This window comes from Vombatus ursinus, unplaced genomic scaffold (genome assembly GCF_900497805.2).
Source record: "Vombatus ursinus unplaced genomic scaffold, bare-nosed wombat genome assembly UNPS02008961.1, whole genome shotgun sequence".
NCBI classification, from domain to species: domain Eukaryota; kingdom Metazoa; phylum Chordata; class Mammalia; order Diprotodontia; family Vombatidae; genus Vombatus; species Vombatus ursinus.
In genome coordinates, this window is record NW_020948739.1 from 8,091,514 (window position 1) to 8,115,806 (window position 24,293).

General features: G+C 39.7%; 1 protein-coding gene across 6 annotated transcripts in view; it reads right to left on the bottom strand.

Moving 5' to 3' along the window:
* The window catches only part of NCALD (neurocalcin delta), a 356,021-nt gene that overhangs the window by 40,183 nt on the left and 291,545 nt on the right, over positions 1-24,293 (bottom strand). The window contains exon 3 of one of the 6 annotated variants that reach the window (XM_027850001.1): positions 6,801-6,840. The exons of the other annotated variants lie outside the window; for them this stretch is intronic. The gene's annotated coding sequence lies outside the window, so the exon portion shown is untranslated. The remainder of the gene's footprint in view (positions 1-6,800; positions 6,841-24,293) is intronic. 6 annotated transcript variants of the gene reach the window in all.

The window sequence follows — 24,293 nt, forward strand, 5'->3', positions numbered from 1 at the left end:
GCTAGTAAGTGCCTGAATCAGTAGGACCCAGACCCATGTCTTTTTGATTCCAATTCCGGTCCTCTATCCATCATACCACTTGGCTGGAATGACTTAAGCCTGTCAAAAAGCAAACCAGATCTGTAGTCTGGCCTAGCCAAATAGTAACCTGGGTAGAAAAAAATCAGGGCAGCTAGGTGGCACAGTGGATAGAACACTGGCCCTGAAGTCAGGAGAACATGAGTTCAAATCCAGCCTCAGACCAAACAGCTGACACTTACTAGCTGTGTGACTCTGGGTAAGTCACCTAACCCCAGTTGCCTTAAAAAAGAGAAAAAGAAAAAAAAAAAGAAAAAATGGAAATGAGGACTGGAATGGGGACTAAAAAGTTATTTCTATCAGGATAGATAGAGCATCCTAAGTAGCCTTGTTATTGTCGCTGTTAGTCAAAGTCAAGTCAGACAGAGTCAAGTTAGGCTTGTTAGTTGTGTCCATGCCTGAAGACTTTTGTGCATTTGTCCATGATCCTGGGACCAACTTCAGAGGGAAGGGCTATCCCCAGTAGGCCCTCAGGCCAAGCTGATCCAAACCAAACGACTTTTGGATGGCACCAGAGTGGCTCTGGAAGTGTGATCGGTTGAATGGTCATCTGTCTTTGTGGTGAGTGACAATATCATTAACAGGGCCCTGCTCCAAACGTGAAAGGCCTTGGGTCCTACAGAGATTGTCATACAGAATCATAAACTCAAGTTTATTAAAAAAAAAACCAACAAATCCTTGCTAAGTGATTTGATGGGAAGTTCTAAATTCCCTCTGCCTTGAGAAGAAATTACTCTCCTGAGATCTGATGGTCAAGTAGGTGGGCAAGAGGGGCTGTGAGTAAAGAGCTTCGTTACTGTAAATCCCCTTTTGTGGTTGGATAAGAATGATAAATTGACAGAGTTAAAGGGGGTCTTGCTCCAAAGAACATCGTGTCCTCCCAGGGTGCTTTCTCTGTTTATGTTGCCTACAAGAGATCTGTTAAGGCGAAGACACTGAGAGTATTTATAAACATTGATTCTAAGGGAATAGTGGTTAGCTGGCACATTCTCATTACCACTTCCTATGCAGTGGCATTCACTCCTTCAGAAGGCACTTGTCTATAAGGACCTTGATAATATTGACTGTTGTTCAGTCGTTTCAGTTTTGTCCAACTCCTTGTGACCCCATTTGGGTTTTCTTGGCAAAGATACTGGAGTGATCTGCCATGTCCTTCTCCAACTCATATTACAGATGAGGAAACAGAGGTAAACAGAATTAAGTGATTGGCTCAGTGTCACACAATTAGATAGTGCCTGAAGTCATATTTGAACTCAGGTTTTCTTGATTCTAGACCCAGTGCTCTATACATTGTACCATCTAGCTGCCCCAATAATATTGATGTTGTACTATAAATTGTTCTGACTCTGTTTATTTCATTCTGTATCAGTTTGTGGAAGTCTTTCCATGTTTCTTTGAAATCATCAATTACTTCATTTCTTATAGCACAATAGTATTCATCACATTCATATGCAATTTATTCAGCCATTATTGTCTTCCATAGCTAAGTATTGTTGTTCAGTCATTCAGTAATGTCTGATTCTTTGTGACCCATGGGCCATAGAATGACAATGTTGTCTATGGAGTTTTCTTGGCAAAGATACTGGAGTAGTGTGCTATTTCCTTCTCCAATAGATTAAGGCAAACAGCGGTTAAGTGACTTGCCCAAGGTCACACAGTTGTAAGTGTCTGAGGCTGGATTTGATCTCAGGTTTTCCTGACTCTAGGCCTACTACCTAGCTGCCTTTAGGCAAAATAATTGGGATAACTGAAGCCTCTGTCTGGGGCCAATTTTTCTCAGAAGTATTAGCAATGGGTTTGGAGTTGTGTTTTTTATTTTCTCTGTAGACTTGCATTTCCAGGGAAATGAAGAAGAATCACAGAAGGTCTGAGATAGAAGGGGACCTCAAAAGCCATCTAGCTTCAAATGGGACCTGAACAAGAATCCTGTCTTACAAAATACCCACAATCAGTGCTCAACTAGTCTTTGTTTGAAGACCATCAATATGGGGGAAGTAATTTTGCTCTCTCCCCTTGCCCTGACTCCCCAGCAAGCCCATTCGTTCCACTTTTGGACAGTTGGGTTGGGCACATCATAAGCATTTAATAAATGCTTGTTGACTGACTTCCTAACTGATTGTAAGGAAGCCTAATTCTGCCTCTTAACATCAAGTCTCACTCTGCCTCTTTGCAAATTCAGTCTTTAGAAGCATTCACAATTGTACCACAAGCATCTAATTGACTAAAAAAAACCAGAATTCCCCATATGAAACATGGGCTTCTTTTGAGGCACCTGGTGTTTCCAACTTAGCTTGATCTAAACTCTTAAATTAATTTTTTTTAATGAACATAAATATTTTCTTTTCCTTCTTCACTATTGGAAAGAAAAAAAGAAAAAAAAATTACATCTATGTGTGTATACACATTTTTAACAAATATGTATAGTCAAGCAAAATAAAAATTCCTTCATTGATCATAATCAAAAATACAGGCCTCATTCTGCACCCTGAGTTCAGTACCTCTTCGGCAGGAGGTAGGTAATAATTAAGTGCTGTCATCAATCCTCTGGAATCATGGATAATCATTGCATTGATCAAAGTTCTTACATCTTTCAAAGTTGTTTGTCTTTGCAATGCTGTTATATTGATAATAACTATTTGTGGTGGCAAAAAAATGGAAACTGAGGGGATGCCCATCAATTGAAGAATGGCTGAGTAAATTGTAAATGAATAAAATGTAAACTGCAAATAAATAAATGGTATATGAATGAGATGGAATACCATTGTGCTGTAAGAAATGAGACATGGAAAGACTTGTATGAATTGATACAAAGTGAAGTAAGCAGAATCAGAACAATTTATACTACATCAATATTTTAAAAATTAACAGTTTTGAAGACTTGAACAAAGTGATGAAGAATGAAATGACCAAACCAGGAGAGGAATTTACACATTAACAACAACACTCTAAATCTGCTGTTTTGTTCCCCTTCACTCACTACTCACTTGAGGCAGCTGGGTTGTATGGTGGCTAACGTGTTAGACTTGGAAGTCAGGAAGGTCAAATCTGTACTCAAACACTCACAAGCCTGTGTGAATGTAGGCAAGTCATTTCAACTCTGTCTGCCTGAGTTTCTTCATCTATAAAATAGGGATAATAATACCTACCTCTCAGGGCTTTTGTGAGGAAAAACATGATATTTTATGTTTTGCAAACTTTAATGCATTATATAAATACTAGCTATTGTTACTTAATAGTGCATTTAATTTTACAAAGCTTTTTACAAACGTTATTTTATTTTATCCTCACAAGTCTGTGCCTCATTTTACAGACAAGGAGACTGAGGCTCAGAGAAATTAAGTAACTTGGCCAAACTCACAGAGCTACCAAGTATCAGAGGAAGGTTTGAAATTCGTTCTAACCTGACTCTGGGTTCAGGACTCTTTCCATCCCCACTGCTAGCAAGTGTCAGAGACAGAACTCAACTTCGTCCATCCTGATTAAATTCAGTGTTTGAACTACGCTGCCTGTCCACCCCCCACCATTCCCCTGTCCAATCATACCCACATTTCCTCTACTATTCTCATTCGTCACTCAATAGCAGGAGTTATTAAGCCTCTTACATATGTAGGGCAACATGCTAGTCAAAGAACACAATGAATGTAAAATGAAGCCCAGTCCCTTTTCTCCTCAGTTTACAGTCTAAACTATAAACAACACACTGGAGATTAACGTAGAAAACAAAGCTTTGAAGAGGCAGCTAAGTGGCACAGTGGATAGAGAACCAGCCCTGGAATCAGGTGGATCTGAGTTCACATCTGACCTTAGATACTTATAGCTGTGTGACCCTGGGCAAGTCACTTAACCCCAATTATCTTTAAAAAAAAAGAAAAAAAGAAAAGAAAATCTTTCATATTATGTTATTTTCTCCAGTTCAAGAGTACCTTCATGTGAGGTTCAAATATAAGAGTAGCAGCTTAAGTTAGAAAGAAGAAAAATCACTGTAAGTTCTTAGAGTGCTCTAAAACTAGAGTATGACCACTACCACCTTAAAAAAAAACCAAATACTTTATGAACTATGCATTGTGATAGATTGGTTTGCCCCTGAAATGTCTTCAGTTCTTCACTACCACCCCCAGGGAAACCTACTTAGTGGAGTTTTCCAGTTTATCTTAGAGGAAGAGTTTACAAGTCCTCTTGGATCTGAAGTTGATCAAGTGAACCCAGAACCTTTTATATCAGAATCTACCTGTGATGACCTTTGCTGGAGGTCATGGAGAAAATCAGAACCAAGGACTAATAAGAATCATTTTTTAAAAATCATTTTCTTAAGTAGAAAAAAGTCCTCTTTTTTGCTTGTAGTGTATTTTTTAAAAAACTATCCCAACATATTTTTGTTGATTGTCGATCTAGCGGGCTTAGTAAGGTTCCATCCCCCTTTCTGAACAGGGTATGAATTGTCTGATATGGGTTTCTTGGACTGAGTGTAAATTATCTTCAACCTGGGCTTTCACGCCACATTGAAATGGCTTTTCTGCCAACATCGGCAGTCAAATTGGTACCACGTTAATCACTGAGGTTGTGATTTTAAGATGGCTGTTGGGTTTGTGCCTTTAAAAGAAATTTGGTCTCACTAGAGGAAGAGACAAAGAGATGAGACATAGAACCACACTCTAAGAAATAGATACATGGGCTCATACAGAGACCTTAGACTCACTGAGACCTTGAAAAAAAGCCCATAGGCCACACCAACTTTGAGGTCCCAAAGGAAAAGGATCAGCACAAAAGGGTGTCACATGGAATAATGAGGATCCTTCACAGTTACTGAGATAGTTACACAGATTTTATAAGACATGAAGAAAGATAGAACCAACTGGAAGGGTTGATTCATGCCAACTAGAAAATAGAGGTGAGAGCTTCCCTGACTATTGAATGGTTTGGAAACTGTGGGATACTCATTTAATAAGGAAACTGAGACTTAGAAATGGAAAGTGGCTAAGCCAAGGTCATATAACGAATCAATCAAAGACCACAGAAGAAAACCTAAGTCCCCAGACACCTTAACTCCTTCCACTCTATCCTGCTTGGATAAATTAACCTAAATTATACATATATACATATATTTGTATATATATATGTATATATGTAGGTTTGCATACATATATATTCTCAAATGCATCTAGTTATACTGTAAAATTCTGATTTTATGGAATGGGTTGGGACTAATGTGATTCTTAGAGAATATGATAAATTATCAAATGAGATAATATTTATAAAGAGCTTGGCATAGTGGCTGACACATAGTAGAAACTTAATAAATGCTTGTCACTTCCACCCCCAATTGAAAATATACGTTTATAACATCTAATTATAACTTATCTTGTCATACACATACACGTACCAACTCATCAGATATTTAAATGATTATGGGAGATAAGTCTGCCAATTGTCTTCATTATTCCCATTATGAATGAATTATGCTATAAAACTTTAATATAAATGCATAAGAAGCCAAGCAGGGGCATGCCCACTGGCAACTCCTACTCCTGAGGAGGTTGAGGCTGGGGGATTTCTTGAACTCTGGTGTTCTGAGCTGCAGTGAACCAAGCTGATCAGGCACCAATATGATGAGTCTCTGAGAGTGGGGTTGGGAGTGGGGAGTCACCAGGCTGCCTAAAGAGGGGTCCAAGCTAGAAACAAAGAGAGTCAAAACTTCTATGCCAGTTAGCAGTGGAATTGGACCCCTGAATAGCCACTGCACTTCTAATGTGGGATCCAGTCTCACAAAAAAAAAGAAAAAAAAAATAAGTATAAGAATATTCAAATATTTTATATTGGTCATTTTGTTTCTGTAAGACTAGCGTGTTCCATAGGTTCTAAGAAAGGTAATGCAAAATTAGAACTGTACTATACATAAGGCATAGATCTGACTATGCTGCTCCCTTCCTCTAAAATCCTCAGTGGCTCCTTATTGCCTTCAGGATAAACTATAAGCTCTTCAAGCTGGCAGTTTGGCCCCAGCGTCTTTCTAGCATTATTTCATATTACTCCTCTTTATGCACTCTTCATTCTAGCCAAACTGAACTCTTAGGTGTCCCCTGAACTTTGCACTCTATCCACAAGCCTTTGCACAGACCATCTCCATGGCTAGAACACACTCCCTCCTCCCCACCCCCATCAGGATCTTCACCTTTCCTTTAAGGTACAATTCAAGTGTTCCTTCAGCTACCCAGTATTTATGTATAGGTGTCCCTGTTGTGCCCCACCAGTAGGTGATAAGCTAAGGGCAGAGGCACGGACTGTTGGCTTTCCTTGCTCCTGAATTCCTAGCTTCTAGCAGACAGAGCCTTGCACAGGAATGCTTGCTGAACTAAAGAGCTGAATTACTGAAGCACTGAGAACACCGAAAGTATTAGCTTTATGGAGGAAGGGACACCTTAGCTCTATAACAGTTCAGTGATTTTCACCAGATTGTCTTCTTTAGTTACAAGCATAAAGCACATTTGAATATTTAATTAGCACTTAATTAATATCAAATTAATTAACCAATAATGTGTGGATTGAATCACCATGTGCTGATGCTTCCTCCTCCCTCATATTGTGTCTATAAAAATGTATGTTGAAATATGTTCATAAAAACAAAATCACAGGGCAGATAGGTGGCGCAGTGGATAGAACACCGGCCCTGAAGTCAGGAGGACCTGAGTTCAAATCTGACCTCAGACCAAACACTTGACACTTACCAGCTGTATGACCTTGGGCAAGTCACTTAACCCCAAGTGCCTTTAAAAAAAAAGAAAAGAAAATCACTTAAAATTTGGTCTAAATAAAAGAAATATGAGAGGAGAAAAAAGTTGAAGGCTGTTTAGCCAGTCCTGTGAGAGCACAAAGGGTGAGAACATGGGGGAAAGGTGGGTAATGTCTCTACCAAGAAAAGATTCCTACTTACCCCTTATTCAATAAATAAGTAATTACTGAGTACCTGCTATGGTACAGGCCACTGTGTGGTACAATGGATAGAGTGTCTGGCCTAGAGTCAGGAAGACTCATCTTCATGAATTCAAATCTAGCTTCAGACACTTATTAGCTTTGTGACCCTGGGCAAGTTCACTTAATCCTGTTTGCCTCTGTTTCTTCATCTATAAAATGAGCTGGAGAAGGAAATGGCAAATCACTCCAGTATCTTTGCCAAGAAAACCCCAAATGGAGTCAAGAAGAGTCAGACACAACTGAAAATAACTCAACAACAGCCATGTACTCCCCACACTGTTCTAAGATGCAAGGAGTTCATTTTTTGAAGAAAGGAAACAAGCGTCTATTAAGTGCCTATTACATGCCAAGCACTGTGCTCAGTGCTTTACAAATGTGATATTATTTTATGCTCAAAACCCTGGGAGAGAGGTGCTATTATCACCCTCATTTTACAGATGAGGAAACTGAGGCAGACAGACTTTAAATGTCTTACCCAGGGTCACACAGCTAGAAGGGTCTGAGGTCAACTTTGAACTCAGGTCTTCTGACTCCAGGCCCAGCTTCTTATCTACTGGCCTTCTAAGCTGCCTCAATGTGGTCAAAAGAACAAGCATGTAAGCACCAAATAACAAGCCAAGTCAGCATGTGCTAATTGGTTTTGCTCGACAAATTCCACTTGTAAGGAATTTGTTTTTATTTCCTCGTAAGGAAGGGAATGGGAGGAACAGAACATCAATTTCTGTTAATTAAAAATAAAAATTTTAATGGGGGGCAGGGCTACAGGAGTGGAAGGCTGAATGCACTTTCAGATGAGGTCACTGTATTGTTAGTTTTACTCAATTATTTTATTCTAAGAGCCCCTTCACAGAGGACAGGTTGGGTGTGCTTACTTTAAATTTCCTCAGAAATCAGCAAACACTACAAATCAGGGATTGGTTTACTGTTTTGTTGATTGTCTAGACTTAAGAAAGTGAAGAGGAAAATGTTGATAATGCAGATTAAATTTAGTTTGGATCTTACATACTTTTTTTTTGAAAGCCAGTTGTTAACATGTACTGGCATACCACTAGAATCTGTAAATGACTATAAGGTAAAAAATAAATGCATTTATACACACATACATATATATGTGTATGCATACACATATATATGTGTATATATTATTTATATGTTACACATACATATGCACACATACATATATGCATATGTGTGTGTATATATATTGTGTTAAAGCAGTGCAGGGAAAAGGGGATTGAACATAGTCAGATGACCTGGGGTAGATTCTTGGCTCTGTCACTTGCAAATGGCTCAGTGGAGCATGAGGACCTGAGTTCAAATCCTACTTCAGACACTTACTAGTTGTATGACACAGGGAAAGTCACTTTCCCTGTCTGGCTCAGATTCCTCATGTGTAAAATAGGTCTGAGACCATATTTGAACTCAGGTCCTCCTGACTCCAAGGCAGGTGCTTTATTCACTGCACCACCTAGCTACCCCAAGAAATAGAGCTTAGGTAAGATGGGGTCCCTGTCCTCATCTGCTTCCAAAGAAAACTTTGGATGTATCTTGCAATGATTAGAATCCATGGACCTCTATATAGTGATCTCTCAGTATCAGAGAGCTAACACTGCCTGGGCAGAGATTCCGTTAAAAATCCGTTGTTTTATAAGAAAAAGACACCTAAAATAGATTCCAGAATGTTGGACACCAACAATATGTCAATGTGTTGTTTTCATGACTGAAGAACAGATCAGTCAATGACACCCAGACTTCCATAATACACCAAATTAAGGAACAAAACACAAAGGCAGATTCTGAGAGTTGGGCACATGTAGATACTCATTCTTGTGGCTAAATCTTGGTCTTTTGGGGGTAAAACAGGACCTTTCTGAGCCCATACTTGCTTTTCTCTCTGGTTCTCTTTTCCTCTACCAAAAATGGGTCACTAATAGCAAATGCCCTGGAGCTCCCTCTCTCTCATTTAGATCATGCATGGAGTACAGGGGAACCTTCTGGCACATGTTTTCTGTAGGTTAAACAAAGAGATAGATGATCCACTCACTCCCTTGCTGTCAGTAAAGGTCAGTCAGAATCAATTATCTGCCACTCTTTCCTGTTTCCCTCAAAAAAAAAATTACATCTGAGATAGATTCTGAATTACTTTTACTGATATCTGACTTGGTCCTGTAATGATCCCCCTCATTTCCTATTTGGGCTTCAGGGAAAGTGCATCTGATAAGTAGCATGCCTAAGTCTGGATGCACTGTATAGGTTTATACTTAGTGGCAGATTTGAGCAAACAATTAAGAAAAGAAATATGCCATGCATGCCAATGCCACCATCTCTGAGAGCTGTTGTTGCATAGCAGAGTCCTTTTTAAGCCTCGATTTTCTCTTCAGTAAAGTGGGCATCATGAGGCTTATTACCTATCTCATAGGGTTGTTATGAGGATAAATTGAGATAATGTGCCTGGTGATGTTTAAATGAAAATTGGTATTCTCTAATCAGAGCCATCCTTAAAATAGAAGGGTACAGTTGAGAAAAGAGTAGCCTTGGAGTCAGGAGACTTAGCTTTCAATCCTAACTTTGACACCTATTAGCTCTGTGTCCTTTATAGAGTTACATAACTTCTTTGAGTTGTAGTTTTTTCAACTATAAATAGAGATAATAACATGTCCTACCTTCCTCACAGCAGAAGGTAAAAGTTTGTAAATCTTAAAGTCAATCAGTCAATAAACATTTATTAAACATCTACTATGTGTCAGGCACTGTGCTAAGTGCTGGGGATACAAATAAAAATACAGTTCCTGCCCTCAAGGAGCTTCCAATCTAATGGGGGAGATAATACAAAAAATACTGGAAAGAGGGGGAAGGGACCTCCTGAGGGGGCATTATGGAGACCAAAGAAGTCCAAAAGCACTGTAGCTGTTGGTAAATGAATGTGCTATAGAAATGAGATTTATAAGGCTAGTAGGAGAAACCTGACTTAGAAATCATCTGTATTTAAATATCAGCTGTCAGAAAGTCTCCTTAAATAAGTTTCCATGGATTATGTCTCTTTGAAACTCTTCATTTCCCACCAAGTGCTCAGTTGCTTCTCCCAGGATAAGCTCATCACTAGGAATCTCATCATCATGGAGATTGCTTCAGTGTTTCTCACCTCTGATTGGAGGGCTAGGAGTGGAACAAAAAACTCCCAAACTCTCTGCAGAGGGTCCAGGATTTCCAACTCTTCATTTCCCACCAGCCACTCTGCTTGGTTTAACTCAGTGAACATCACGCCTCAACTAGGTACTTTTTGGTTCTCCCATTTTGTGTACTGTCTTCCCCCCTTAGATTGTAAGCTTCTTGAGGGCAGGAAATGTAACCCCATCACTTAGCACAGTGCCTGGCATATAGTAGGTACTTAATAAATGTTTATTGACTATTGTGGATTTGAAATGAGATTAGAGGATCACCAGATTTAGAACTGGTTGTGTCATCTAGTTGAGTCCTCTCATTTTGTAGATGAGGAAACAAGATTGGGCAAGTGACCTTACTCAAGGTCACCTAGGTGGTAAGTGGTTGAGCCAAGATTTGAATCCAGATCCTTTAACTCCAAATTCAATGCTTAGTGGATGGAAAATTCTAAAGCAACAATTGGATGAAGCTATTCAGTTCAAAGTTCTGGTACTAACTGCTTGACCCCCAAGCATTGTCCTCTTACATCAATCAATCAATCAATATTTATTAAGCACCTACTCTGCACTTCTACTGACCTTAACTGTAACTATTTCAGAAAAATGTCCAGTAGTGAACAGTTGAATTTCATGTTGTTTGGGGTATAGCTATCTTGAAGCTAGGCTCCTGAAATGAACTTCTAATATTCCAAGGTTTTATCCAAGTATGCAAAAGTATTTTGATGAGATAGAGACAGATTGAAGGCCAAATAGACCTTGAGTAATAGGAACGGGAATAGTATTAATGAAGGGCCCTTGGAGGGATATGATTATCTTCTCTCCAGGCTGGGCTAATGCTTCTGAACATTCTGCCTGAGTGCACACTTAGTCTTTATATAACATAGATGTGTACTTTGTTCCTCCTGCTTTGTGTGTGTGTGTGTGTGTGTGTGCATGTGTGTGTGTGTGCATGTGTGTGTGTGTGTGTGACCATCACGTTTCAGTGCCATTGCATTGTGACTTCTTGCCAACTACTAAAACATTGAGCATGGAACAACTCCCCTTCTTCATCACCCAAAGACCCACAAACTCTCATTTACTTTTACCTAAACCTTTTCAATAAAAACAAATTAAAACAAAAACATTTCATGCCAATTTCATTGCTCTCATGTCTGGTACCCAAGTCTTTACGGTTGATTAAAGAGAGCTCTTAATTATAATTAAATTACCCTGGAAATGAGGTCATTGGGATTTCTCTTTAGAAACAATTTACACTTCATAATTGATTCCATTCTGCTTCTAAATAAAGTCTCACTAGTGACTCTGAGAGCATCGGCACCAAGGACAGCAGAGACTCCCTAGAAAACTCATAAAGTAGTGCCCAAAGTCTACCTTCACACAGATGTTGCCTACCTGCTAGAAAAGAATAGGGGGTGGTGGTGGTGGTGGTGATGGTGGTATTGTAGCAATCCTCTGTGTGTGTGTGTGTGTGTGTGTGTGTGTGTGTGTGTGTGACAGACAGAGATAGAGAGATAGAGAAAGACCCAGACAGAGAGACAGAGAGAGAGAGAGATTTCAATAAAATCTTTCTAGGATCCAACATAAGTGGAAGAAATACAGATTAGCCCTCATCTAAATGGACTGAGTTCTTTGACATTTTCATGTGGTTTCTACTTAGGCAAGCTAATTTTCAATCTTTCCTTTATAAGATTCCCTCAGGGCCTTAGCAGCCTAGCAGCACTGTAGCACTATATCTATATCTATATATCTCTTTCTATATGTGTGTGTCTGTGTGTGCATATATATGTATATGTACACATACATATATGTATATATGTATGTGTGTATGTGTGTGTATACATATATATATGTATACACACACACATACACACACGTATATATATATGGAGAAGAGTTTCTAGCTGAGAGACCCACCAAAAGTCTCTATCAGGGCTTTTCTCAACAAGAGTTGATGCTGTGGAAATACAGAGATGCCTCATTTTGTCTCATCACAGATAGGAAAGCAATGCTTCTTTTTTTAAGATCTATTTAGACTTGAACCAGAGGCAACTGACTGAGTCCTAATCTACTGACAGGTCTCCACGAGGGAGGCTTTTTTGCACACAGGATTTCACTTTATGGGAAAGTGCATAACATCTGGAGCTAACTTGGCCTTTTAAAAAAGTTTTATTGAAGACAAAAGGCATCAGTAAAACAGTTTAGGATGTTTTATTGCTGCCTTTGGCACACACACACACACACACACACACACACACACACACACATACACTGAACCTTCCCTTTTAATAAGGAAAACCAGTTAAGTAAACCTGCAACTAGCCAGGAGTGACCTGAGTTCAAATTCAGATTACTAGCTGTGTGACCCTGGGCAAGTAACTTAACCTCTGCTTGCCTCAGTTCCCTCATGTGTAAGATGAGGATAGTAATGGCATCTATCTCAAAGGGTTGTGAGATTCAAATTTGATAATAATTATGAGGGGCAGTTGGTGGTGCAGTGGATAGAGCACTGGGCTTGGAATCAGGACTCATTTTCCTGAGTTCAAATCTGGCCTCAGACACTTACTAGTTATGTGACCCTGGACAAGTCACTTAATCCTATTTGCCTCAGTTTCCTCATCTGTAAAATGAGCTGGAGAAGGAAATGACAAACCACTCAAGTATCTCTGCCAGAAAAAAAAAAAAGCTCTAGATGGGGTGATGGAGAGTTGGACACCACTGAAATGACTGAACAACAACAATAATTACAAAGTGCTTAGCATAGTGCCTGTTTGCCTCAGTTCCCTCATCTGTAAAATTGGGATAATAATAGTAGCTACCTCAAAGGGTTGGTGTGAGATTCAAATGAGATAATAATTATAAAGTGCTTAGCACAGTGCCTGGCACATAATAAGCACTATGTAAATGTAAGCTACCATGATTATTATAAAAGCAACAGAAATTTTTGTATCCAAAAGTGTACACAACATGGTACACCTATGTCCCTTACTTATCTACCCTGCCCCTCCACCTCTAGAAAGGAAGGAGGTATGCTTCATCATCTTTTCACCAAGACCAAGCTGGTCATTGCAAATAACCTGAGCTCAGCTGCCTTTTTAGTGTCTATCTTCCAGAGAACCTGCTCTCTTCACTCCCCATCAGTTCATATAAGTCTTCCTAACTCTCTCAACAGAATCAGATCCTTTTCCAGAAATCCCCTCCACTGCCCTTTCCATCATAATGACATCACCACAGCAACTATCAGAGCACCTGAATGGAACTCCCTCCTCTTCATGCAAGCATGTGCCCTGGGCAGTCCTTTTTACACATGGCACTCATTCATGCACACTCACTCTGCTATGACTTATATCAGAAAAGGATAATAGATAAAAGCAAATGAAACAATGCTGTGGTTGAAACCCAGTAAATAGAGCATATTACAATAGTCCCACTTAGAAAATAATTGACATGGTGATTGTTTCTGCTTGTTCCCAAGGACTCCATGCCCCACAGGAAAAGAAGCTTCAATCAGAAGCCCTATTTTCACAGGCCACTTGAGCCCTCTCACCTCTGGGGTTTGTACCAAACAATTCTTTCTCTCATTTTCAGTGTATGATTTACGACCACAAATGTTACAGTTCTCACGGTTTTTAGCACACTAGACTAGAAATCCTTTAAGTCTATCTTTGAAAATTATTCCACCAAACAATAGCACTTTTTTTTTCTTGTGGTTTCTTGAAATATAATTATGACATTTCTGGTCACTAAATATTAAAAATAAACTTGGATTTCTAATCCAATATATCCATTATATGTGAATTTTATCCCTAGTGCTTTCTGGACTAAGCAGATTTTCTTAATCCTCTCAAGTAATCCTAACTAGAAAAGTAATACCCAGTTAAAAAAAATACATATATATCTTTTTTTTTCTCTGTGGAAAAAAATGTGACTGCCAGCTGCAACTGAATGGAATTGAATAGGAATGGAGTAATTATACCTCTGGTTCATTTATTTCTATTAACAATTGTAAAAAAAAAATTTCTGAAGATTGTTGTCATGGTAACAGACACTATCAAGCAAAATGCAAAATCCATGGTTCTGATTTGAAGCAGCAGGTCTTAAGAGATTAGAAATAAAATTAGCAAAGCTTGAAAAGTTAATCAAGACTTCACGGTCAAGGCCCTTTTCTTCTTTCAGTTGGTGGATTCTTCCAACACCATGCTGCATCTTGAGTTAACCACATCACAGGACTATTCCCAACTTTTTCTCAATATATTTTTATTTATTTCATTAAATATTTCCCAATTACATGTAAAAAAAATTTTTAACATTCATTTTTTAAAATTTTGAGTTCCAAATTCTCTCCCTCCCTTCTATCCTTCTCCCCTCCTTGAGAATGCAAGCAATTTAAGATCGATTATACATATGAAGTCATACAAAACATATTTCCATATTAGCCATGTTGCAAAAGAAAACACAGACACAAAAAAGGAGAAAAGCAAAGAAAGTGATTAATCTTCACTCAGAGTTCATCAGCTCTTCCTCTGGAGGTGGACAGCATTCTTCATCATGTATTCCCAACCTTTTCAATAGCTCAAGGGAACACTCACAGTGGTAGAGAAAACCCAGCAAAGATCACGTCCCACATGCTTGGAATTGAGAAACAGTAACACTTTTGGTAGGCAAACAAGGTCCTAATCTCTATTGGCCATGAGCTCTTTCAAGTCTAACACAATTTATACCAGAGTCAAAGCATTTCATTCATTTATTCAATAAATGTTATTAGGTGCATAACACTTATATAACCATCGTCATTATTAGAGACAAACCTTGAAGTTAGTCAGTCAATAACTAGCATTTATTAAGCACCTACTATGTGCTGGGCACTGGGATGAGCACTGGGGATGAAATAAAAGGCAAAAACATAGTTTCTGTTCTCAAGGAGCTCACATATAACTGGGAGGGATAACCTGTAAAAAACTAGGCCCATACAATATAGATATATGCAAAGTGGATGGAATGCCATCTCAGAGAGAAGTTATGTTGGGTTTTTTGTTTGTTTGTTTGTTTGTTTTTTTTGTGAGGCAATTGGAGTTAAGTGACTTGCCCAGGGTCACAAAGCTAATAAGTGTCAAGGCCTGTTATTTTGAAGATCAGCCCTCTCACCCTGATCACAGGGGTGTGTATGTGGGTGGGTGAGGAGTTGGGTGCTAAGTAATGGAAACAAAATACTTGCAGTTCAAACTTGTACTCCCAATTGCTTGACTCCTAATGGAGTCATGGGACAGTTGTGCTTTTGAACTGCCCTGAGGAACAGGTTCTGATCTGGATGGTTTCCTAAATCCTCAGACCTGAGAAGGCCACACCAATATCTACTGTCATTTACACTAAGGTCACCATGATTGTTAAGCTGAAATAGCAGGGAACAGGGGACAGTTAGAAAATCTCCAGTGGGAATCCACTGCAAAAAGGACTGCATCCTATAACCTTAGCCTAGAATTCAAAGCCCTCCCTATTCTGGTCTCAACTTACCTTTCTAACCTTATCCCCTATTGTTCTTCCCCATGAATCCTCCACTTTAGCCAGAGTCATCTACTCTCTGTCCTCCAAATATACCTCTCATGTTCCCATATGTAGACCTTAGTTTATGCTGTTCTTTCTGCATGGGATGCCATGTGGTCTCTTATCTTCTCATTTTTAAAATGGATTTTTATTGATATATTTACATCCCCTAAGTTCTCCTCCCCCTGTATTTCTTCTCCTCCCTTCTTCTTGAGTGCCATCCCATAGGACAAATTTTCCAATCTCATTTTTTAACCATAAGAAACCCCTTTTGATCACTCCTGCTCAATTTCCTTTCTCATCTCTGAACACTGGAAGGTGGTGGCATGGAGAGAGTATTAAATGGGGAATCAGAAAGGCCTGAGTTCAAAATTTGTCTCTTACTGTGTATCTCTGGGTAAGTTGTTTAATTGCCTTGAGCTTCAGTTTCTTCACCTATAAAAATGAAGAGGTTGGAGCTGATGACCTTTAAGGTCACAGAGAGCTCTAAATCTATGGTCCTAGCATCTTATAGTAGTGTCCATATTACCTATTTGGTAGTTGCCACATACTGTCTTAAGTTATTAGTAACATTTATATATTTTGACTCTCCAACTAGATTCAATAATTGAATTGAACAAACATCTATTAACTGTCGAGGGTAGCTAGGTGGGGCAGTGGATAGAGTGCTAGGTCTGGAGTCAGGAAGACTCATCTTCCTGAGTTCAAATCTGGCCTCAAGACACTTACTAGCTGTGTGACCCTGGGCAAGTCACTTGACCCTATTTGCCTCAGTTTCCTCATCTGTAAAATGAGGTGGAGAAGGAAACAGCAAACCACTCTACTATCTTTGCCAAGAAAAACTCCAAAAGGGGTCATGAAGTGTTGGATACAACTGAACAACATTAATTGTCTACTGCTAGGTACGTGACAAAACACAGTTTAGATAAGGCATGATCCCTGACCTAACTAAATTCATAAATTCTAGGCTTGGGGTCAGAAATACCTGCATTCAAATTCTGAGATACTAATGCTGAGGCACTTTACTTCTGCTTGTTTCAGTTTTCTCACTTGTAAAATGGGAATAATAATAGCACCTGGATTGTTGTGAGGATGAGATGATGTAAGATATAGAAAGTACTTTGCAAATCTTAAAGTGCTATATAAATGTTAGGTATGATTATTGTTATTATTATAATCTAGAACAGTTATAGGGCAGCTAGGTGGCAGAGTGGATAGAGTGCTAAGCCTGGAGTCAGGAAGACCTGAATTCAAATGCAGCCTCAGATACTTACTAGCTGTGTGACTCTGGGTAAGTCACTTAACTTTGCCTCAATTTTCTCATCTGTAAAAATGAGCTGGAGAAGGAAATGACAAACTCCAGTATATTTGCCAAGAAAACCCCAAATGGGGTCACAAAGAGTCAGAAATGACTAAGCAACAACTAGTGTTTGTTTTTTTCTTTATCTCAAGTCAAAATTAGTCCTGCAAATTCCAGCCATCATCCCTAGTAATGGATTGGCAGGCAGTCAACAAGTGTTTATTAAGCACTTACCAAGTGCCAGGCATTGTTCTTTATGGAGGGGATATAAAGAAAAGCAAAAAACATGGCACCTGCCCTCGAGGAGTTTATGTTCTAATGAAGGAGAAAGCATGCAAATAACTCCATACATACTTATAAGATATATATGGAGAGCATGTAAGGGAATCTGAAAGGGGAAGGCACAAGCAGTTGGCAGGACCAGGAAAGGCCACCTGCAGAACTTGAGCTATACACTGAGTCTTGAAGGAAGGGAAAGAAGCCAGGAGGCAGAGGTGAAAGGGCAGAACATTCTGGACATGGTTAACAGCTAATGAAAAGGCATGGAGATTGAGAGATGGAATATCACGTTTGAGCAACTGCCAAGTAGGCCATTTGCTAGACTGGAATACATAGATGGCTTCTTCCTACTTGGGTTGGATCATGGGGTCAAGGCAAAGGGCAGAGGGCAGGAGACTGCAATCAGAGTATGGAACATCAAAACTCAAGATCTCTGAAACAGTCCCATAGGACAGCAAGTTCTAAGTTATGCCCATGTGTTACTGAACTAGAAAAGCAAGTCACTTCTGTGGCCACAGTTTTAGAATGGTTTTCAACATGGATTCTGAAGGCTCCATGGATATGGATATAAGGCTGGGGATAAGGTAGAGAAGAAAACCATTAGCCAAGTGCTAAAACCAACAAGGAATAATAATGCCTGGGAACACAGGTCTCTCTTGACTCTAAATCCAGCATCCTTTCCATTGTACTTATATAGTGGAAAACTGGGAAAGTGACTGGAAAGCTAGTAGAGAATGGCAACATGGATGGGGACCGAACAGTATAAATGGATTGCATGGACTTAGAAGGAAAGAAAAAGAAGTGGTGGTCAAGAAATATCTGGAAATAACAACGGAGAGCAAGAAATATGAGTACACTTCTTCTGAGAGCATAAACTCAAACAGTGAGAGAGGACACGAATCTATACATAAGGATCCCTGCACACTGTATATTGACTTTGTTTTAAAATGCAATATCACTGTGCTTTATTGTGTTTTTATTTATCTTGTTAAATATTTCCCAATTGCATCATCCTCTGGTTGGGGTGGCACTCTGGAGTCTTGTGGGCCATATGCTACTGTGGGCTGAGTGTTTGATACCTCTGAGTTAAGAAAGCTGGAGAAGGACGGGCTGTGAATGGAGAGAGCTGCAAAGGATGTGATATCCTCAGAGAAACCCTGCTCTGTAAAAGCAAGGAGGAGGAAGGAATATTTGAGGAAAAGTTCAGGGATGTGAGTTTGCTAAAAGTAAGAGGTCCAAAGGACAGCGTGAAATGGGATAGATGATGGGTGAACTAGGTTGGAGTAGGATGGAGGAGGGCGTAAGGTTTGTCTTTCATAGGGATAAGGGTTCAGGTGGAGGTCATTGAGCTAACAAGCCTTTTTCAAAAGTCAGTGAACCTCTGCGAGGTCTATATCCCAAACACATCACACAAAAAAGAAAGAAGAAGAGAAAGGGACCTATCTGCATGAAAATATTTATAGCAGTTTTTTTGTGGTGACTAAAAATTGGAAATTGAAGGGATGCCCATCAATTGGGGAATGGATAAACAAGCTGTGGTATATGATTGTGATGGAATATTATCATGCTATAAGAAATGACAAGCAGGATGATTTTAGAAAAACTTAGAAAGAGTTATATGAAATGATGCAAAGTAAAGTGAGCAGAACCAGTAGAACATTGTACACAGTAACAGACACACTATGCGATGACTGACCTTGATATATTTAGGTCTTCTCAGCAGTACAATGATCCAAGACAATCCCAAAGGACTCATGATGAAGCATGTTGTCCGCCTCCAGAGAAAGAACTGATATTGTTTTAATACAGACTGAAGCATGCTATTTTTCACTTTCTTTCCTTCATTCTTTTTCTTTTATTTGAGTCCTCTTGTACAAAATGACTAATACGGGAACATTTTACAAGATTGTACATGTGTAACCTATATCTGACTGCTTATTGTCTCAGGTGGGGGGAGGGGTCAGAGGAAGAGAGGGAAGGATAGAATTTGGAACTCAAAACTTTAAAAAAACGTTAAAAAATTGTTTTACCATGTAATTGAGGGGAAAATACATGTTTTTTTTTTAAAAAGTCAGTCAATCTAAAATACCAAAGATTGAGAAATTGAGATGATGGGTGGTACACGGGAGTGGAATGTTGGCAACAGAAGCTTGACCAATTAACTGGCCCCAAGGTTCTTCATGCTAGAATGCTCATCTTCCACAGGTACAAGCACAACAACTCACAACTGGCTCAGGTGTTCTGTTACTTGTGTTGAGGAAGGTAATAAGGCTTCTAGACAGATGTAATTCCTGGCTGATAAGAGGTCTGCCTAGCTTTCTCTGGCTGAAAACAATGATAATATTTTATAAGTTATATCCCCTCAAAGTGCCCAGTTGAGGTGCCTGGGAGGCAACTGTGGTGTGGTGGATAGACAGCTATCTTTGGAGTCATGAAGATCTGAGTTCACCCCTGACCTACTGGCTACGTGACTCTGGTAAGTAATGAGATTACCCTTCTCATTGCTTCCGGCAATTCTCTTGATTCTATGTTTCAAACAAGGACGCATTCTGCATTGATAGAGGGATGTTTGCTCACTGGGAGTTCAGTGTACCAGTGAAATCATAGGCTTTGCACTTGGCAGATGCAAAATAATATTCCAATGGACTGATTCACTACTAATTAATCATTTTACTGCAGACATTTGTTAAATACCCACTGACAAGATGCTTTTGAATTTCTACAATGCTAATGCATTATAGTAGGCAAAAGCCCAGGAGGATTCTATTCTGCACTCAACGACAGTCACTATTTTGAAAAAAGGGACCAGAGGTGTTTTCCAAATGTTGTCAATAAAAAAAGTACAGCCTATTTAGCTTTCTTCCAGGAGTGCTGTTTAACTCGTTCAAATATGTTTTCAAACTTTTTCAATAAAACCCTTTCTACTAGCCTCATCAGCAACCACCTCTCCCCCTCCTTCTTTGCAAAGATATCGGTGCAGATTACTGTTGTCCAGTAGTATCTGACATTTTGTGACCCTATTCGAGGTTTTCTTAGCAAAGAAACTGGAGCGATTTGTCTTGTCCTTCTCCAGTTCATTTTACAGATGAGGAAACTGATTTAAGTGACTTGCCCAGGGTCACAAAGCTAATAAGTATCTGAGGCTGGATTTGAACTCAGCTCTCCCTGATTCTAGGCCCAGCACTATATCCACTGTGCCACCTAGATGCATTTAATGTCAGACTTTTTTTTCCCAATAGGTTTGCTTGGTTAAACTATTTTTTTTTCTCTTTTAAATTCTTTACATATAGGATGACTTTTGGGGACGGGGTGAAGGAAGGGGCAGATTGGGCCTGTGATTTTTGCAAAAACAAATGATAATAATTTTTAAAAATCAAAGGCTACTTCATTGGTAGAGAGCTAAATCTGCAAAAGCTTAGATTTAGTTCTAAAATCGCATACTTCTGTCTCCTCCTCCCATCATTTCACTGTCCCACCATCCTTTCGTCAACCACCTCTCCCCAGTATCCCAGGACCCTTCCTCTCTCTATCTTTCCTGTGTTCTCCTCCCCTTCTCCATAGGTCATTGCTATTCACTTCAGAACCTTTCCTCAGAACTATCTACATGCCTTGATACTTCCCAAACACATAAATTAAGAAATGAGCTTTTTCAAAGTCAAGGAAATCCATTAAAAAAAAAAGTTTCCACCACAGACCGGCAGCTAAATTCCAAGCTGCAATCATTCCTAAGTGAGGCCCAATGCCCTGTCAGAGTGATACCTAAAGACTTCAGTTCCACTTGAGTCCCACAGCTGAGACCTATTTAGCCACCAAGAGATCTGTCCTCCTCCCTGAGGAGGAAAGAAGAATGTCAGGCCATACAAATACAAGAAAAAAAAATCTGTGCTTTTGTGATAAGCATCTGACCTTAAGGAGGTTTCACAGAGGCTCTTTCTCTGGCAGGTGAGACTGTTTGCCGATCACCAAATCCATGCTCCCAGGAGCTTCACTGGGTCCAATATACAGCTACTTCTCTTTGTTTATAATTGGCAATAAATCCAGATACATCCTGCCTGACCAGGGAGCCAAGTGAGAAATGGGCAGGCCCCACCATGACTAAACACTAGTGGCTATGAATTTTCCAATTTCTACTTCATCTTTCCTGTTATAATCTAAACATTTCAGAGGGGTGGTGTAGTGGATAGAGTGCCCAGAACCAGAAGGGGGAATAAATACTCATTAAGCGCCTACTATGTGTCACACACTGTGTTTACAAATATCACCAACAACAATCCTGAGAGATAGGTACCACTATTATCGCCATTTTTAAAGTTGAGGAGAATGAGGTAGAAAGAAGTTAAGTGCCTTTGCCCAGGGTCACATAGCTAGTAAGTATTGGAGGACCACCTAGCTGCCTTACTTATATATAGTAAGGAAGACTTGACTTCCAAACCTCTCTCAGGTATTTCCAAGCCATGTGACCCTGGGCAAGTCATTTAATTTGTTAACTTCAGTTTTCTCATCTGTAAAATGGAATAATAGCACTTACCTCCTAGGGTTTCTGTGAGCTTCAAATGAGATAACATGTAAAAAATACTTCAAAAACTTTGAAGTGCTATATAAATACTAGTACTCTATGCATGGCATTCTCTATCTGGGCAATCTATAAGAAAGAGAGAAGATGGAACCATAACTGCTTCCAACTCAAAGGTTTCATGAAGGTCTCAAGGATTCTCAGCCTTCTGAAAAACTCCTAATACAGCTGGGCATGACCCCACAAGCCCCCAGACTGCCTCATCAATTCTTAACTCTTCTCATTATAATCTTTATGCCATCCCTGTTTACTCAATGACGTTGACCCAACATTCAAAGGGAAAACCCTCAAACACATTAGTCTATAATCTGGAATCATTTTCAATATACACAAAAGCATGTTTGTAGGAATACACCTACACAACAACCCCCAAATCCACATATTTGTTAATAAAACAACAAATGCCTCACCGATTTACACAGTGCTTACCACAAATGGCCATAGGGCTTTTCTCTTTTTTTTCAGAAAAAGTATTCACAGGTAAATCCAGAAGAAATACTTGAAAGAGTCTGATCTCTAGTGCCCAACAGAAGCAATATCAGTAGCTGAGAGGCAACAAAGAGGAAGCAGTGCTCACTCGGTCAGGAGAAGAAAATACCAGCGCCAATGGGAGGGCAAATTGGCATTTGCTTACTCCTGGGCAGCTAGCAAATGAGCTTGATGCCAAGGTTCAGTGCCCATGGGGCAGCCTCTGCAACTTGACTGCTGGGCCAGTCCATTGCCTAGACAAAGAGTTTCTGGTGGTGAGTGACAGCAAATAGAATGCATCTACCAGAACGAAATGAATTTTCAGGGGTTCTGAGCAGGGGTGTGCCGGAGCCAACTTGCACAGGTTTAAGGGAGCTGATTGCTAAATTTTTAGTGTGAGCACTTATACCTTGGAAATCAGCAACCACTAAGAGTCAGTTTATTGTTTTGTTGATTGCTTACACTTAAGAAAGGGATGAAAAAATGTTAAATGATGCAGATTGAATTTAAAAGTGGGTTCTGGGAGAACTGGTTGTTAAACTTCCACCAGAACACCTCTGGTTAAGAGTCATTTTGCTCATCCCACCTTAGAAACTGCAAAATTGTGATTATCCTGCTTACCCTGGGATATTCAAGTTTACAGCCAAGAGTTATGCATAATTACGAGCCAGAAGCAAGGAACTCAGGGACCACATAAAGGATGACCAGAAGACAAACATCCCAGTTCTTATTTCCCAAGTTGTTCAGTTATTTCAGTCCTGATTCTTCGTGACTCCATTTGGGACTTTCTTGGCAGAGATACTGGAGTGGTTGGTCATTTTCTTCTCTAGCTCCTTTTACAGATGAGGAAACCGAGGCAAACAGGGTTAAGTGACTTGGGCAAGGTCACAGAGCTAGTAAGTGTCTGAGTCCTGATTTGAACTCAGGAAGAGGAATCTTTCTGACTCCAGGCCCGGCACTCTCTCCACATTACCACCTAGGGGCCCCACATTCCCCAGCTAGGAGGCAGCTAGGTGGCACAGCAGCTAGAGTGTTGGACTGGGAGGCAGAAAGTTGTTACTGAGTCATTTCAGTTGTGTTGGACTCTTTGTGACCCCATTCAGGTTTGCCTGAGTTCAAACCCTGTCTCACACACTACTTACTATGTGACCCTGGACACCCTTCTCTCCGACTATAAAGTGGGGATAATAATAGCATGTGTTTCACAGGACTTTTGTGAAAATTGGGTGAAGTAACATGTAAAACACTTGGCAAAAGTTGAAATGCTTTTATTAGTAACAATCTTGTGCTCTCTCATTTCTCTGGGCCTCATTTTTCTCACCTGTAAAATGAGAGGGTTGTACTAGATAATATCTAAGGTCCCTTCTAACTATCAGATCCCAGATAACCATTTAGTATAGTAAAAGATTGCTAACATTACCCTCATAAACTTGTCAATCAACCCCTACAGTTATAGCTCACAGTGATAGGCAACCCCAGAATTGTAGGTGGTAAGAAAAAAGCTGGCCACAGACCCAGTCATTGCCGTGGCTTTGACGGAGTTTTTCTAGTTTTATTGCCTGATATAACTGCTCTGGAGAAAGATAATGTACACAGAGTGAGTCTAGAACGGGAGAATATGTGTCCTCCTGGAGTTTTATTTGGGTCAGCTCATCTACTTATAACTTTCAGTGCCAAGAAGTTATAACCATGGTTTTCCCTTCTTGCAACTCTGCAGGATAGAAAGCCAGCAAAGGACTGTCCACATCATTGTTTGTCTTGGTCTTACCTACTAGTACTATTTTAACAGTGCTTATCACTTAGCCTGACACCCTATCTTCAGAGATTGTGGGCCAGGCAACTGAAGGAAAGAGAAGTACAGGGCCCAGCAGAGCTGCCTTCTGTCCTAGAGCATCACCCACACTTTCTATGTTGGAAAAGGAAACAG